Source organism: Mobula hypostoma, chromosome 7 (genome assembly GCF_963921235.1).
Source record: "Mobula hypostoma chromosome 7, sMobHyp1.1, whole genome shotgun sequence".
In the NCBI taxonomy this organism is placed as follows: domain Eukaryota; kingdom Metazoa; phylum Chordata; class Chondrichthyes; order Myliobatiformes; family Myliobatidae; genus Mobula; species Mobula hypostoma.
The window spans coordinates 105,521,272-105,536,309 of NC_086103.1; positions in this window are offsets into that span (position 1 = coordinate 105,521,272).

Below are 15,038 nucleotides of genomic sequence, written 5' to 3' on the forward strand. Positions count from 1 at the left end.
TTCCTTTTCTATTTCACATTCAGGTTACTCTCTCATCCCTTCTCTTCTCCTGTCATACCCAACATCTGCCTCTGCTTTTCTTCCTCCTTCCATTTCTTCCATGATCCTATTAGATTCCTTCCTCTGCCCTTTATCTTTTACATTTGTTGCCATCCAGTTTCTTATTTCATTTGCCTTCCACCACCCACCATTGCCTTCATCTTTCACCTGCCAGCTTGCACACCTTCCCCTCTCCTCATCCTATTTTGACTTCCGCGCCCCCGCCCACACCACTTCCAGCCCTAATGAAATGTCTCTGCCTGAATCATCTTGTCTGTTATGCTGAGTCTCTCCAGCATTTTGTTTGTGGTGCTCAGGATTTCCAGCATCTGCAGAATCTCTTGTGGGAGTAACTTGTTGGTTGTCCTGTTAACCCAAGTGCATTCAGCCTTTCAAAGATATTCCCTTTGAATCAGCCATTCCACCTTCACCTTCTCTCCCATGAGCAATTAAGTTGTTTTTCTCTCTTTCCTACTTCTGTCTAAAAACCCTGACTTGAAATTAAATCTTTCTTCTTGCACAGATGTTACCTGAGTGTTTCCAGCATTTTCTCTGTATGATAGACTCCCAGAAAGACAATGAAATAGCTTTTAATTGAAGAACTACATTTTAACTGAAGATTATAAAGGGAATACTTGCTGCAAGTAGCATCACTTTTAGTACTGCCTAAGATATTTATCTTTCCTCTCCCAAGAACTGCCTGGATAGACAAGCTATTTACTCATTAAAGGAAAGTCACTATGACCAAGATGAACAAAATGGATTCCATCTCATACTCACAACAGTCAGGGTAAATAAATCTGTCAACACTGTGAGCACCTTCTCTCAATCACCTTGGTAGAATTTGTACCATTGTGTTTATAAAATAAATTGGGAGGCAAAGAGGGAGCATGAAATATCACCGGGGTCAAAATTAAAGAAAACTGCAAAGCAATTTATCTATCTTAAGGTAAATCAGGACAGTAGGAGGCAAAGAGGAGAGTCCTTTAGAGACAAAGGTGACACATGTTGCATGGCACCAGAGGATGCTGGGAAGATCAAAATATCCTTTCAAGGTGGTTGCTGAAAGAGATAAGGATGATCAGAAAATTAAGGTCCTGGCAGAAGGTTTATTTCAATATAAGATAGGAAAGTAAGAAGGTAGACTGCAAGTCCACAAATGACAACTGTGAAGCACTTAGATGTGAAACAGTAAGTGTTCTGGGCTAATATAGTTTGCCATAGGGATAAAGCAAAGTGGCAACATGCGAAGGGAACCCCAGATGTCAATGGATTACAAAGGCTGGATAAAGAAAATAAAATATAAGACCAATATAGAAAATTGTAAACAGGGAACAGTCTTCACGATTATAAAAATTGTCAAGGGTGCTTATAAAAGAGCAAAAAGGGAATATGAAATATCATTGCAAGCAGGATTAATGAAAATTCCAAACCGTTTTATTTTTCGGAAGGACAAAAGGATAGCCTGGAAAATGGTCGGGCTCTATAAGGTCCAAAATGACAATCTGTGTGTGGAGCCAGGCAACATATGTAATTTTCAAATTAATGCCTTTCACATGCTTTCAGATAGGAGAAGGGCATTTGAACTGGAGAATTCAGGGAGAGGTCAGTAGATTTTGGATGGATGGAACTGATTAGATTTACATGTGGATAAATCCTCAGGGTCAAATGAAATGCATTTTGGTTCCTGTGGGAGACAAGGGTGGACATTTTTGTCATGCTGATAGATTTTCATATCTTTGCTGCCACGGGTAAAATGCCAGAGGATTGGAGAGAGGGTTGAAAATGGGGTATTTTTATTCATGAGGACAGCAGGGATTAGCCAGCAGTTACAGGCAAGTGAGTCTAATGTTAGTCGTAGGGAAGTTATTGGGGAAAAAATCTGGGGGATTAATCTACGTTTGGAAAAGCAGAGGGTTAAGGAAAGTTATCAGAATGACTTGGTTGGGGGAGATCCTCTCTGAAAGAAATAAGTCTTGAGATCATTGCAACTGTAGTCTATGTAGACTTGAATAAGACCTTTGGCAAAGACCCACACTAGAGATAGTCCAAAGGCTTAGAGTTCATAAGAATGCAATTTAAAAACTTGATGTAAAATTGACTTGGTAATAGGTGGCAGAGAGTAACAGTGGAGGGTTGCTGTTTTGGCTGGAAGTTTATGACTAATGGGTTTGGGTCTTTAGTATTTGCTATATACATTTACAATCCGGATACGACTGTGAATAATATGTTTGGGGATAAGACGATACTTAATAATGTCGTTGATTGGAAGGAAGGTAGCTTTAAGCTACAGAATGATACTGATGAGTAGATAATATGGATAGATAGAGTAGGTAGTGAGAAAGTTTCTCTTAATAGTGAACAATGCCAGTAAGGAATGAAATTGCTTTGACTGCATGAATTGAATAAAATAAAGCAAAGAGGCAAATGAAAACTGACAGCAAAATTGACACACTAGTCCAACAGCTGAGATGTAACTAGTGTAGGGGAAAAAAAGATGATTAATATAAAAACAAAATCATGTAAAAAAGTACATTTAACAAAATAATTTTTATTCAAAGCAATAGGAGCAAAGAATCTGAAAGCAGCTCGATAGCTCAGAGCAAGAATGGCATGATCAAACACTCTGGGTGCAAAAGAACACTGCTATATCAGGATCCCTACCTTAAACAGCAATACTCAAGACATGACCAATGATGAAGTAAATGTTACCATAAAATATCCATTACGGAATTTTATTATTCAATTGAATTCAACGTTATGTTAGATATTGATCATTGTACAATTGTATTAACATGCATCAAGCTTTTCTTCAATAAAAAACAAAATTGATCCAAGTTGTACAATTAATACATATAAATTCAGGAAACACTTGATAAAGAATATTATAATAGACTGTTGCTGACACCATAAAACTTGCAAAAAGGGGGGAGAAGGAAGAGATTTCAGAAATATATATATTAAACTGGAAATTGGAGCTGCATGTCTGGTGAAATTCAGCACAGAGAAATGTAATTTTGGAAAGAAAAATAACAACATAAATAAAATAGTACAATTTTAAAGGGGTGCTGGAAATGAGACGCTTTGGAGCCCACATATTCAAATCTTTGAAGGTAACAAGAGGAGCTAAATAGACTGTTAATACTATTACTACTTCATCTCAGACCATGGCAGGTGAGTCAAAGTTAGAATGAAGAATAAAAATTAATAAACAGGAAACATCTCAAACTCACCATGTGAATGTTAGCATTTTCATAGCTGTAGGTTGTTGGCATATGTCCCTCCTGTCATACAGCAGAGAGGCTCTTCACCAGACTACCACAGGGCAATTGGCTGCCATAGTTAAATTGACCAATTGCTAGTGGGTCTTCTAAGATTTGGAAAGTCTGGCGATGGAAATGAAGTTGGAGCTTCAATCTCAAGGGTGTAGTTGTTTTCACAATACTTGTACTTACCCCAGACTTCCTCTCTGTCATCGGCATGCATCAATGTGCAAAATGTCTGCTGATGCTCCAGTTATGACTGCTTTATCTCATATAGGCCCTGATCTGGTAACAACCTTGCACTCAACATCAGTAAGACCAAAGAACTGATTGTGGGCTTCAGACAGTGTAAGACAAAGGAACACACACCAGTCCTCATGTGGGGATCAGAAGTGGAAAGAGTGAGCAGTTTCAAGTTCCTGGGTGTCAACATCTCTAAGGATCTATCCCGGGCCCAACATATCGATGTAGCTACAAAGAAGGTATGGCAGCAAATACATTTCATTAGGAGTTTGAGGAGACCGAAGATACTCGCAAATTTCTACAGATGTACTATGGAGAGCATTCTAACCGGCCGTAAAAAACGTCTGATATTGTGGGGGGCGGGGGGTGCTACTGCACAGGATCGAAAGAAACTGCAGCAAATTGTGAACTCAGTCAGTTCCATCGTGGACACTAGCCTCCATAGTACCCAGAACATCTTCAAGGAGCGATGCCTCTAAAAGACGGCATCCATCATTAAGGACCCTCATCTCCCAGGACCTGCCCTCTTCTCATTGCTACCATCAGGGAGGAGATACAGGAGCCTGAAGGCTCACACTCAACCATTCAGGAACAGCTTCTTCTCTTCCACCTTCAGCTCTCTGGATGGACGATGAACCCATGAACACTACCTCACTACTTTTTTTGCACCGCTTTTCAATTTAACTATTTAAAGTATATACAGTACCTGTATATGCATATACTTATTGTAATTCACTGTTTTTATTATAATGTATTGAATTGTACTGCTGACACAAAAGCAACAAATTTCACAACGTATACCAGTGATATTAAATCTGATTCTGATCTCTGCCCATAACTCTAGTTGTCCTTTTTCCTAGCAATCACAAAGCTGTCAATTTGACTGACTACTAACAGAAGGATGAAACAATAATGCTTCGCCACTAAGTTAGGTATGACCTCCGATCTGTTTCCCTGGACCCATTGTGTTCCTCAGGGAGTTTTGTTGTTCATGTACTCTCTAATTCTCTGTGAATATCAGTCCATAACTTGCAAAAACAAGGGAAGTGCTTAGAAATAATTCATCTTGTAGCTAATTCCAAATGCTACAGTTTATGAAAAGTCTCATGGATATGAAAGAAATCTACAAAAATATACCCGAAGAGTAGAGGTTTGGTGGCAAGATGGGAGAAGCGGTTTTTCTTAGCAACAGAGAAATTAATGAGATGAAGGTATTCAAAATTACGTCCAATGGAGACAGTGTGTTGCAACCAAGAAAGACATATTTTTAAGATACTAGGCAAATAGTTTTATGGGAAATGAGGAAATAAGGTTTTATATTGGTGCGTTGATTGAATTTCATCTTGGAATGCAAAAACGGAAACATCAGTAACATTCAACAAAGAATAGCATCTATATTTGAAAAAGAGAGATTTGCAATGACATGGGGAAAGAGCTTGTGAGTGGGTCTAATTTGATTGTTTTCTCCGACAGCCAGCATAACACCATGAACTGAACAGCCTTCTGACCCGTATGATTCTGTGATGACATATTTTATAATAACCAAAATGGGAAGATCGGATCCAGTTCCTTGAGACAATGAAACATGCAGTTTGAAATGGCAAAAAAAGTATTCTAAGCTTTGAGTGTATTATATCTGGCAGCAGCCAAGGTTCATTGAACATAATATTCTGCAACATTAACTGCAATTTTTCAAACAATCAACATGTCTCTCAAATTGGGAACAACATCTAAACATTTATTTAAAGAGAAATCATTTATTTTAAGAGAAAGGTCTAAACACTACTCAAATAATCCATTAATGTTACTCAAGCTTACATAGGTCTTAGCCTTTACATTTTAAACGATGATTTTTCAAGGAACATTTTAAAAATTATTTTACATGTTTCCCCCACTATCCAAAAGTAGAATATTCCTATGAAACCATTCATAAGCTGAAACGGTGTAAAGCGAAGAAGCAATTACCATTAATTTACATGGGAAAAATTTTTGAGTGTTCCCAGACCCAAAAAATAACCTACCAAATCACACCAAATAGCACATAAAACCTAAAAGAACATTAACATATATTAAAAGCAGAAATGATATGATAAATACACAGCCTATATAAAGTAGAAATAATGTATGTACAGCATAGTTTCCCTTAACAGAATCGGGAAGATTTAGCCAAAACTGATTTGTAGAAAAAAATCTGCACGTACATGCATGCACACCCACCTGCCCGTGCAAGGCTTCACAGTCATGGTAGTCTTTCTCAGGGTAAACACAAGCTTAAAGCGGGCGTCTTTTTTCGTGAAAACAAAAATCCTCTTTCGGTTAGTGAAAACAGGTACTAATGTCGGTCTTTCGTAAAAGCGAAGTGGCGTAAAGCGAACGTTCATAAAGCGGGGGACACCTGTATTTGTAAATATTTTGTAGCTGAGATACGGTTTTTGTGTGACATGCAAAATTCCATTATTAATGGAACTATCGAAGTACATTTATTTACAGTATATCGAGCATCTGATATAATAGATGTGCAGAAGTTATATTTTCAGTGCCTAGTGAAGGGATAAATCCTGGTGATGGTAAAATAAATTTGTTAATTTACATGGGAATTTACACTTAATGGCTAGCAGCAGTATAGATTGTTTGAGATGAAGTGCAGCTCTGAAATCTAAGTAATCACTCACTTCTCAAATAAACAGATGACAGTGTGTTCTTGGTGTTCTTTCAATCCAGCAATAAATTCTCATAACTCAGATTTGAATGGAGAGCTTATGAAGTGTGTCTTTTGTACTTATTGAGACATGTTGTTACCTCACTGCCACTGGACCCTCCACTGCTTAGATACCGTTAAATAGACCTGGAATGGTTGACCAATTATTATAATCATTTACTGCATGCTCCAGGCTCCAGTTAAATTGTCTAACAACACAGAGTATTACTTCATTTCCACCAGCCAGAACTCACGAGGCCTGAGCCTGACTGGCACATTCATTTACGTAAACACAATGTGTGGCAGGAGATCCAGAAATGCTAAAAGTGGGCTGTATTTTGCACTGAGCATTAATCCCCGCAAAATCACTCTTGAGACTGAAGGGAGAAAATCAGGCACTTTTGTTACTGTTTTCATTTTTATCTAAATCCAATGTGAAAAGGGACTAAAAAGCCAATTAGAACCCTAGGAATTAGGGCTTTGAAGTGACAGTGAAAGCTTGCTAAGTCATATTAAAAGAAGACTATCCCATTTTTCTCAGAACAATAATAAGTTTATTCATTCAAAATATGCGGAAACTCCAAGGAGAGCAGGAATTCTGAATGGCTGGGTGGATTTATTAATGAAATCCCACAGGCATTGCCGAGGATCATTTAATACTCATCCAAATTCATTAATTTATTTCTCAAAGTGAGAATTCCTTTTGGAAACAAATTAACTTTATTAATAATTCCTCTAATTAAGTCAAATCAGATCCTCCACCAATAAAAAATCAGATTAAATTATAATTCAAGCAATGGTAAACCATAACATATATACAGAACATATGACATTACAGAACAGGGGTTCATTATGTTAAGTTAATTGAGAAGCGATTAGCTTGGATTGTCACAATATCTGTCAACCTGAAATAAATTTAAAAAATAGATTATGAAGCTCACCTTCAATCTACTCATCTACTCATATTAATAAAAGAAAATGTAGGTTAAGTATTAGTCATGGCCTTGATGTATCTATAAGGTGAAGTGTAAAAACAGTTCAGTGGTCAGGGATTTAAGCTGAGGGGAAAGGCTTAGAAATATGGCTTGTTTTCTTTGAAAGAAAAAGACCCCAAAGAAACTGAGTGAAAGATATAAAAGTAACAGCCAGCACTTTTTCAATCAAAGAGTAATAAATGTGTAGTAGGTTGCTATGGAAATCTCTTAGCATACAGTACAATTGGGTTCTAGGGACAATTATTGTGAAGATTGATGGTACTGAGCGATATAAGTAGTGATAAAGGATGGCAAACCAAAAATTGCTTGCTGCCTTAGCTCTTATTTAGCAGTCTTCTAATATACAGTATATCATCGATAGCTCACCAAATCATTGTACATTTCATAGAATGTCCTGCACTTTCCTTTATCCCGACATCCCTTGTTATGCCTGGCAATAGAAGTGGCATTGTGAAAGTAGAAGTGGAGAAAGTTGGTCAAAAGGCCACACAGGATTTCATAGGAAATGTTAGTACTGCCTGCGTGGGTTACAGCTGGGACATGACATAGGGGGAAAAAACCCTCCTAGCACATAAGGAAATTATCTTGATTTAGTGCCTATCCTTGCTTTATAGAGGTATATTATGAATTTCTGTTCCTTAAGGATGTTGCAGCTGTAGGAGGTAGTGGGGATAAGATCCCACGACTCATTAAATGCTCCCAATGGCTTACGAGGGGTGATTGATAAGTTCGTGGCCTAAGGTAGAAGGAGTGAATTTTAGAAATCCTAGCACATTTATTTGTCAACATAGTCCCCTCCTACATTTACACACTTCATCCAGCGGTTGTGGAGCATACACATCTTGGATCTCTGGAAAGTGTCCATAGCTGGGGTGAATGATAAGTTTGTTGCCTAAGGTAGAAGGAGATGAGTTATATGGCTCCCTTTACATGCACATGCAGTTCAACTCTTTGACTGATTAAGCAGAAAGTTTGAAGTTAATAACTCACCTCCTTCTACCTTGAGCCACAAACTTATCAATCACCCATATATGGACTCTTTCTGGAGGTCCAAGATGTGTATGCTCCACGACCGCTGGACTAAGTGTGTAAATGTAGAAGGGGACTATGTTGAAAAATAAATGTGCTAGGATTTCTAACATTGACTCCTTCTACCTTAGGCCATGAACATATTAATCACCCCTCGTATGTCTCAAATAGCCTCTGACAACCAAGAACTGCTGCTGGCCTTCACGTGTGCTTGGCTACTAACCCTGGCAAAATCATTTCTGCTGACAGGGGAAGGGGTAAAGGGGGATCGCTGGCACTTTATAAACAGTTGCTTTGAGTAGATGGGATTCATCAGCCATGGTTGGCAGCTCATCAAGGACAAGAAAGACTCTGATCTCAATCCTCCACTGCCTTGCAGCTATACCCACTCATGGACAAGGCTTTGGGGGTAAATCCCGAGGAAAAATTCAGAGCTTGAGTCCCTAAGGCAGTCCTATGTCCAATTTAATGATGACTGGGAGCTCCTGTATTGCTGCTAGTGCCAAACTATATCAGGCTCTGCCATTCCTTTGCATTCTTCTGCCGCTTGCAGAGGGGAGGCTGCTGCATGGGCATCGTTGTGCCCTGGCTTGTGTACTGGCTTGTGCCCTGGCTTGTGTACCGGCTTGTGTACTGGCTTGTGCCCTGGCTTGTGTACCGGCTTGTGTACTGGCTTGTGTACTGGCTTGTGTACTGGCTTGTGCCCTGGCTTGTGTACCGGCTTGTGTACTGGCTTGTGCCCTGGCTTGTGTACCGGCTTGTGTACTGGCTTGTGCCCTGGCTTGTGTACCGGCTTGTGTACTGGCATGTGTACTGGCTTGTGTACTGGCTTGTGCCCTGGCTTGTGTACTGGCTTGTGTACTGGCTTGTGCCCTGGCTTGTGTACTGGCTTGTGTACTGGCTTGTGCCCTGGCTTGTGTACTGGCTTGTGTACTGGCTTGTGCCTTGGCTTGTGTACTGGCTTGTGCCCTGGCTTGTGTACCGGCTTGTGTACTGGCTTGTGTACTGGCTTGTGCCCTGGCTTGTGTACCGGCTTGTGTACTGGCTTGTGCCCTGGCTTGTGTACCGGCTTGTGTACTGGCTTGTGTACTGGCTTGTGTACTGGCTTGTGCCCTGGCTTGTGTACTGGCTTGTGTACTGGCTTGTGCCCTGGCTTGTGTACTGGCTTGTGTACTGGCTTGTGCCCTGGCTTGTGTACTGGCTTGTGCCCTGGAATGTGTACCGGCTTGTGTACTGGCTTGTGCCCTGGCTTGTGTACCGGCTTGTGTACTGGCTTGTGCCCTGGCTTGTGTACCGGCTTGTGTACTGGCTTGTGCCCTGGCTTGTGTACCGGCTTGTGTACTGGCTTGTGTACTGGCTTGTGCCCTGGCTTGTGCCCTGGCTTGTGTACTGGCTTGTGCCCTGGCTTGTGTACTGGTTTTTGTACTAGCTTGTGTACTGGCTTGTGCTCTGGCTTATGTACTGGCTTGTGTACTGGCTTGTGCCCTGGCTTGTGTACTGGCTTGTGTACTGGCTTCTGCCCTGGCTTGTGTACTGGCTTGTGTACTGGTTTTTGTACTAGCTTGTGTACTGGCTTGTGCCCTGGCTTGTGTACTGGCTTGTGCCCTGGCTTGTGTACTGGCTTGTGTACTGGTTTTTGTACTAGCTTGTGTACTGGCTTGTGCCCTGGCTTGTGTACTGGCTTGTGCCCTAGCTTGTGTACTGGTTTGTGTACTGGCTTGTGCCCTGGCTTGTGTACTGGCTTGTGTACTGGTTTTTGTACTAGCTTGTGTACTGGCTTGTGCCCTGGCTTGTGTACTGGTTTGTGTACTGGCTTGTGCCCTGGCTTGTGTACTGGCTTGTGTACTGGTTTTTGTACTGGCTTGTGTACTGGATTGTGCCCTGGCTTGTGTACTGGCTTGTGCCCTGGCTTGTGTACTGGCTTGTGTACTAGCTTGTGTACTGGCTTGAGCCCTGGCCTGTGTACTGGCTTGTGTACTGGCTTGTGCCCTGGATTGTGTACTGGCTTGTGCCCTGGCTTGTGTACTGGTTTTTGTACTGGCTTGTGCCCTGGCTTGTGTACTGGCTTGTGTACTGGCTTGTGCCCTGGCTTGTGTACTGGCTTGTGCCCTGGCTTGTGTACCGGCTTGTGTACTGGCTTGTGCCCTGGCTTGTGTACTGGCTTGTGCCCTGGCTTGTGTACTGGCTTGTGTTCTAGCTTGTGTACTGGCTTGTGTACTGGCTTGTGTACTAGCTTGTGTACTGGCTTGAGCCCTGGCCTGTGTACTGGCTTGTGTACTGGTTTTTGTACTAGCTTGTGTACTGGCTTGTGCCCTGGCCTGTGTATTGGCTTGTGTACTGGTTTTTGTACTAGCTTGTGTACTGGCTTGTGTACTGGATTGTACCCTGGCTTGTGTACTGGCTTGTGCCCTGGCTTGTGTACTGGCTTGTGTACTGGATTGTACCCTGGCTTGTGTACTGGCTTGTGCCCTGGCTTTCTTATTACAGAGACAGCCTATACACCACATCCATGGCTGCCTTTGCCCAGTAGAGGGCCTCAGGTTATGGACTGCATAATCAACATACTTGTAAATGGTGGGTTAGCACCATAAATTAATTATACTACAGAGAAGATTGCAAAAACACCAGAAAAAAATATTCTGCATGGAATTGAAAATAAGTATTTTCGATGAGTGTTGGTTGAGGAGAACCAATAAAGCAACAGTGTCTTGTGAAGGCCAAGGATATGTTTCTGAGGCAGCAGTAATGTGAAGAGGAGGGGATAGACAGTGAGGCAAGAAAGCAGTATTATAATCATGTCTAGGTTTTGATGTTGATGTGATTAGTATATTCCATTGAAAACATAAGTCTGGGATAAAAATGCGTTTGGTTTCTAAAAGTTTTGTAATGGGATAAAAATAGAACAGTTTTCTATCTTTGTTTCAGTGAAAATTTAACATTTTCATATTTTCTGATGCCCCTGTTTGATGAAAAAGTGGAGCTTCAATTTTATCTTATTTTATAATAGGTACAATAATGCAGATGGCAGAAAATTCCAAATAAAATGTAGCAAGGCAATTGCAATTATCACAAATGCTCTGAAAGTTGAAGATTATCGTATCACATTTGACTTTTCTTCCTGAATTATTATGAATTGAAAGCACACTAAAGATTTTCTGTTTTACGTTCCTGTTCCATTGTGGGGTCACTTTTAACATGACAACCCTTTTGAAGTGTTGAAACTGCTACATTTAGTTATGTAGTGATCAGTGCAGGTAGCCTTTTTATTGATATCCATCAATGAAGGGAACACTCTTTCTTTCAGTTACTGTATTATGTTACTGAATGAATAGATTTTGCAACAATTGTAATGTGATGTGAGAGTGATGCTCAGGGTTCAGACGGACCTGAACAGCAGCCGCCTCAGAGGGCATTTTCTTTCTGTGGGAGGGTAACAAAATCCTGCTGGACAGCAGCCAGACAGTCCTGATAAGAGGATATGATTACTGTCTGAGTGACAGTGAATGCCTTCGGGCAGTCTGCCTGCTCCTGTGAGCTGGAGTAAAAGTAAGGTCTCCTCTCTTCAGGAATTTGGGTAACATCTGCATTGCAGCAAGGATTAGCAGCAGTGGCCTGAAATGATCTGGAGGCTAAAAGCTGTAACTGAATGTGTTCCTTATCTCAACAAACTGAGCAATTGATAATCATGCATGAGGCAGTATCTGAGTTGCAGTAGGTAGGTACAGAAGATAGACTACGATTATGAATAAAAATTACTAGTGAACTTCATATATATTCTGTAGAGAGACTTCATCCAGAGTCATCTCCATCATTCTGGGTGTCTTCAGAAGTTCAGAGGTTGAATTTAATGTCAGAGAAATGTATACAATATACATCCTGAACATGCAATATACATACTTCGCAAACATCCATGAGAAACAGAGAAGTGCCCCAAAGAATGAGTGACAGTTAAATGTGAGAACCCCAAAGTTCCCCCCAGTTTCCCCATCCCGCACGTAAGCGGCAGCGAGCAACGATTCCCCCTCCCTCCACCAGCAAAAAAAAGTGCTTTGGTACCGTCACCGAGTCCAAGTATGTGCTAGGCAATAGCAAAGACACAGATCAAAGTTACCCCAAAGGCTTCGCATTTCATCCGACATTGGACAAACCACAGGTTCTCTCTCTCCCTGGCAAGGGAGAGGGAGGTGTCCCCCATTTTCACAGCGAGCAGGAGACATAACAACAACCCGCTGGTTTATGATGTTAAAAGTCCATTTTGTTGCTTTTTTCAAGCAAAGACCTCGGATCTTCGGGCCCACAGCTAAAGGTTTTCCGGCCTCCCTGACGACACATGAGTCTCCTGTCGTGACACCGACCCTCGATCTGCCCGTCTCCAGATCCCCGAGATCTTAGACTTCCAAACTCAATCAAAACTCTCAGGCCAAACCCTTGGCATGTCAAATAACAGCCTGTTATGGAACTCCAAGGACGGATCCCATTCCCACAAAGAATGGAAGCCTGCATGTAACTTCAGGCCAGGGTCTTCAAAAGAACCCTCAAAGGGAAAAATAAAGATATTCAAGATATAAATAGAGCTGTTTCCAAAGATGCGAGCAAAGGAGATGCCGTTAGATGCCATTATCCCTCCTAAGCTCTGTCTCAGGATCCGAAGTTTAATTAGCTATACAATCTTTGCTCTTGCACTTTGCCACATCATTTTAATGTTCCTGCTGTTTGCTGTCCTATGATCCTCTGCAGACTAATTGCTATCCCATGGGGCGGGCACGGTGGTGAAGTGGTTAGCTCAATGCTTTATAGTACAGGTGACCTGCGTTCAGTTCTCACCACTGACTGTAAGGAGTTTGTACATTCTCCCCATGGTCACATGGGTTTCCTCTAGGTGCTTGGGTTTCCTCCCACAGCTGAAAGACATACCGGTTGGTAGGATAATTGGTCATTGTAAATTGTCCCGTGATTAGGCCAGGGTTAAATTGGGGTATTGCTGGGCAGTGCTGCTCAAAGGGCCGGAAGAGCCTATTCTGCCCTATATCTCAATAAAAATATAAACAAATAGATGCACTTGTCAATCTTCAATGGCAAAGCATATCAAAATATTATTCCAATTTTTCCCATAAAAATGTAATAATCATAGTTAACTTGTTGGTCATTTATCATTGCACGTGATTGGACCTTATTTTATTAAACTGGACAAGGAAAAAATGACAATAATTGTCTGTAACATCAAATGCTGGAAAACTGCACTGCATAACAAGTTGAGGCCGTTGTTTCTTGCATTGTGATATGTGGCAAAGCATTTGTAGCATGGATCATTCTGACCCAGGACAAAGTGCCAACTGAAGTGCCACTCCAATCCGTTTAGGAGAAGCCCCTGTGTTTCACTGGACAAACAACACGTTCACTCTCTCCATTTGATTATACAGGATAGATTTGACAGGAGAACTGTGATAACTGAAGATGACTAAAAAGCCTGTGTGCATTCTTGGTGCACACCATATGGATGAATTTTTTTCTTAGGCTGTCCCTCAGGATTGAAGGTCATTTATTTCTGTTGCAACTCTGAGAAGTGGAAGGTAAGTGGGCACGAGTTCTTGTAACTTTTTAGATCAGGTACAACGCAGTCTTGGCAAAGTGAGGTCCTGGCCCAATGGTAAGAGTTTCAAGATGACAGGAGACCGTATAATATTGCATGTCCACACACACACACACACACACACACACACACACACACACACGCACACACCTGATACAGCATCTCACACTCTCTTGCACACGCTTCTCCGCTTCTCTCAGCACTGCAGTTTGTGCTCTCGGGGCTCAATGAACAGGTTGTTTCAACTCCTTGGAGCTACATTTAAGGCAGAGGGTGAGATAAGAACCATAATATAGGGGTTAAGTCATTGGAGTGGCAATCCAGAAGCATGAACTAATGATCTGGAGACAACACACATAAAAAATGCTGGTGAGCACAGCAGGCCAGGCAGCATCTATAGGAAGAGATACAGTCGACGTTTCAGACTGTACCTCTTCATATAGATGCTGCCTGGCCTGCTGTGTTCACCAGCATTTTTTATGTGTGTTGCTTGAATTTCCAGCATCTGCAGATTTCCTCGTGTTTTAATGATCTGGAGATGTATTTTCAACAAAGCAGTACAAATCATCTCCAGCAGTGGCTGCTGTTTTCATCACAATAGGATTTCCATGGTTTGCTTCAATAATACCATTGTTTTCATACAACTCCTTGTCCTTCCCATAACAAGACAGCATTCAGATGTTGTGTAGAACAGAGATGGACAAGCTTCTGTTTGCCCACTAAACCACAGACAAAGGAACAGAGACACAAGAAACAAAAAGTGTCTTCTGTCCATTTCGCTCCATGGATGCTGCCCGACCTGTTGAGTTTCACCAGTACTATGCTTTTAGCTTGTGACAAAGAAACCAGACTGGACAATTTTTCACTTTAATCTTCCCACTTTTTTAATTGATCTTACTAGATCAGGGACTTGACTTCAATCACTTGTCTTATTCCATGCCTCTCTGTAAGGATAACTAATGAAGTTTTGCATGGTTGAGTCTAGAAATATCAATCAAATCATTTGAAGGGGAGAGCTCCAGGATTCTTTTGCTTGAAAAGTATTTGGGTGAGCTCTCATCAATAGCCTCTTTTTAATTTTAATGTTGTCACCTTTTATTTTAAATGTCCTCAACCCCTGTACTTGTAGTTCCTTGCATCTGTCCAATTATCTTAATGATATCATCTCTAGGCACCTGAAA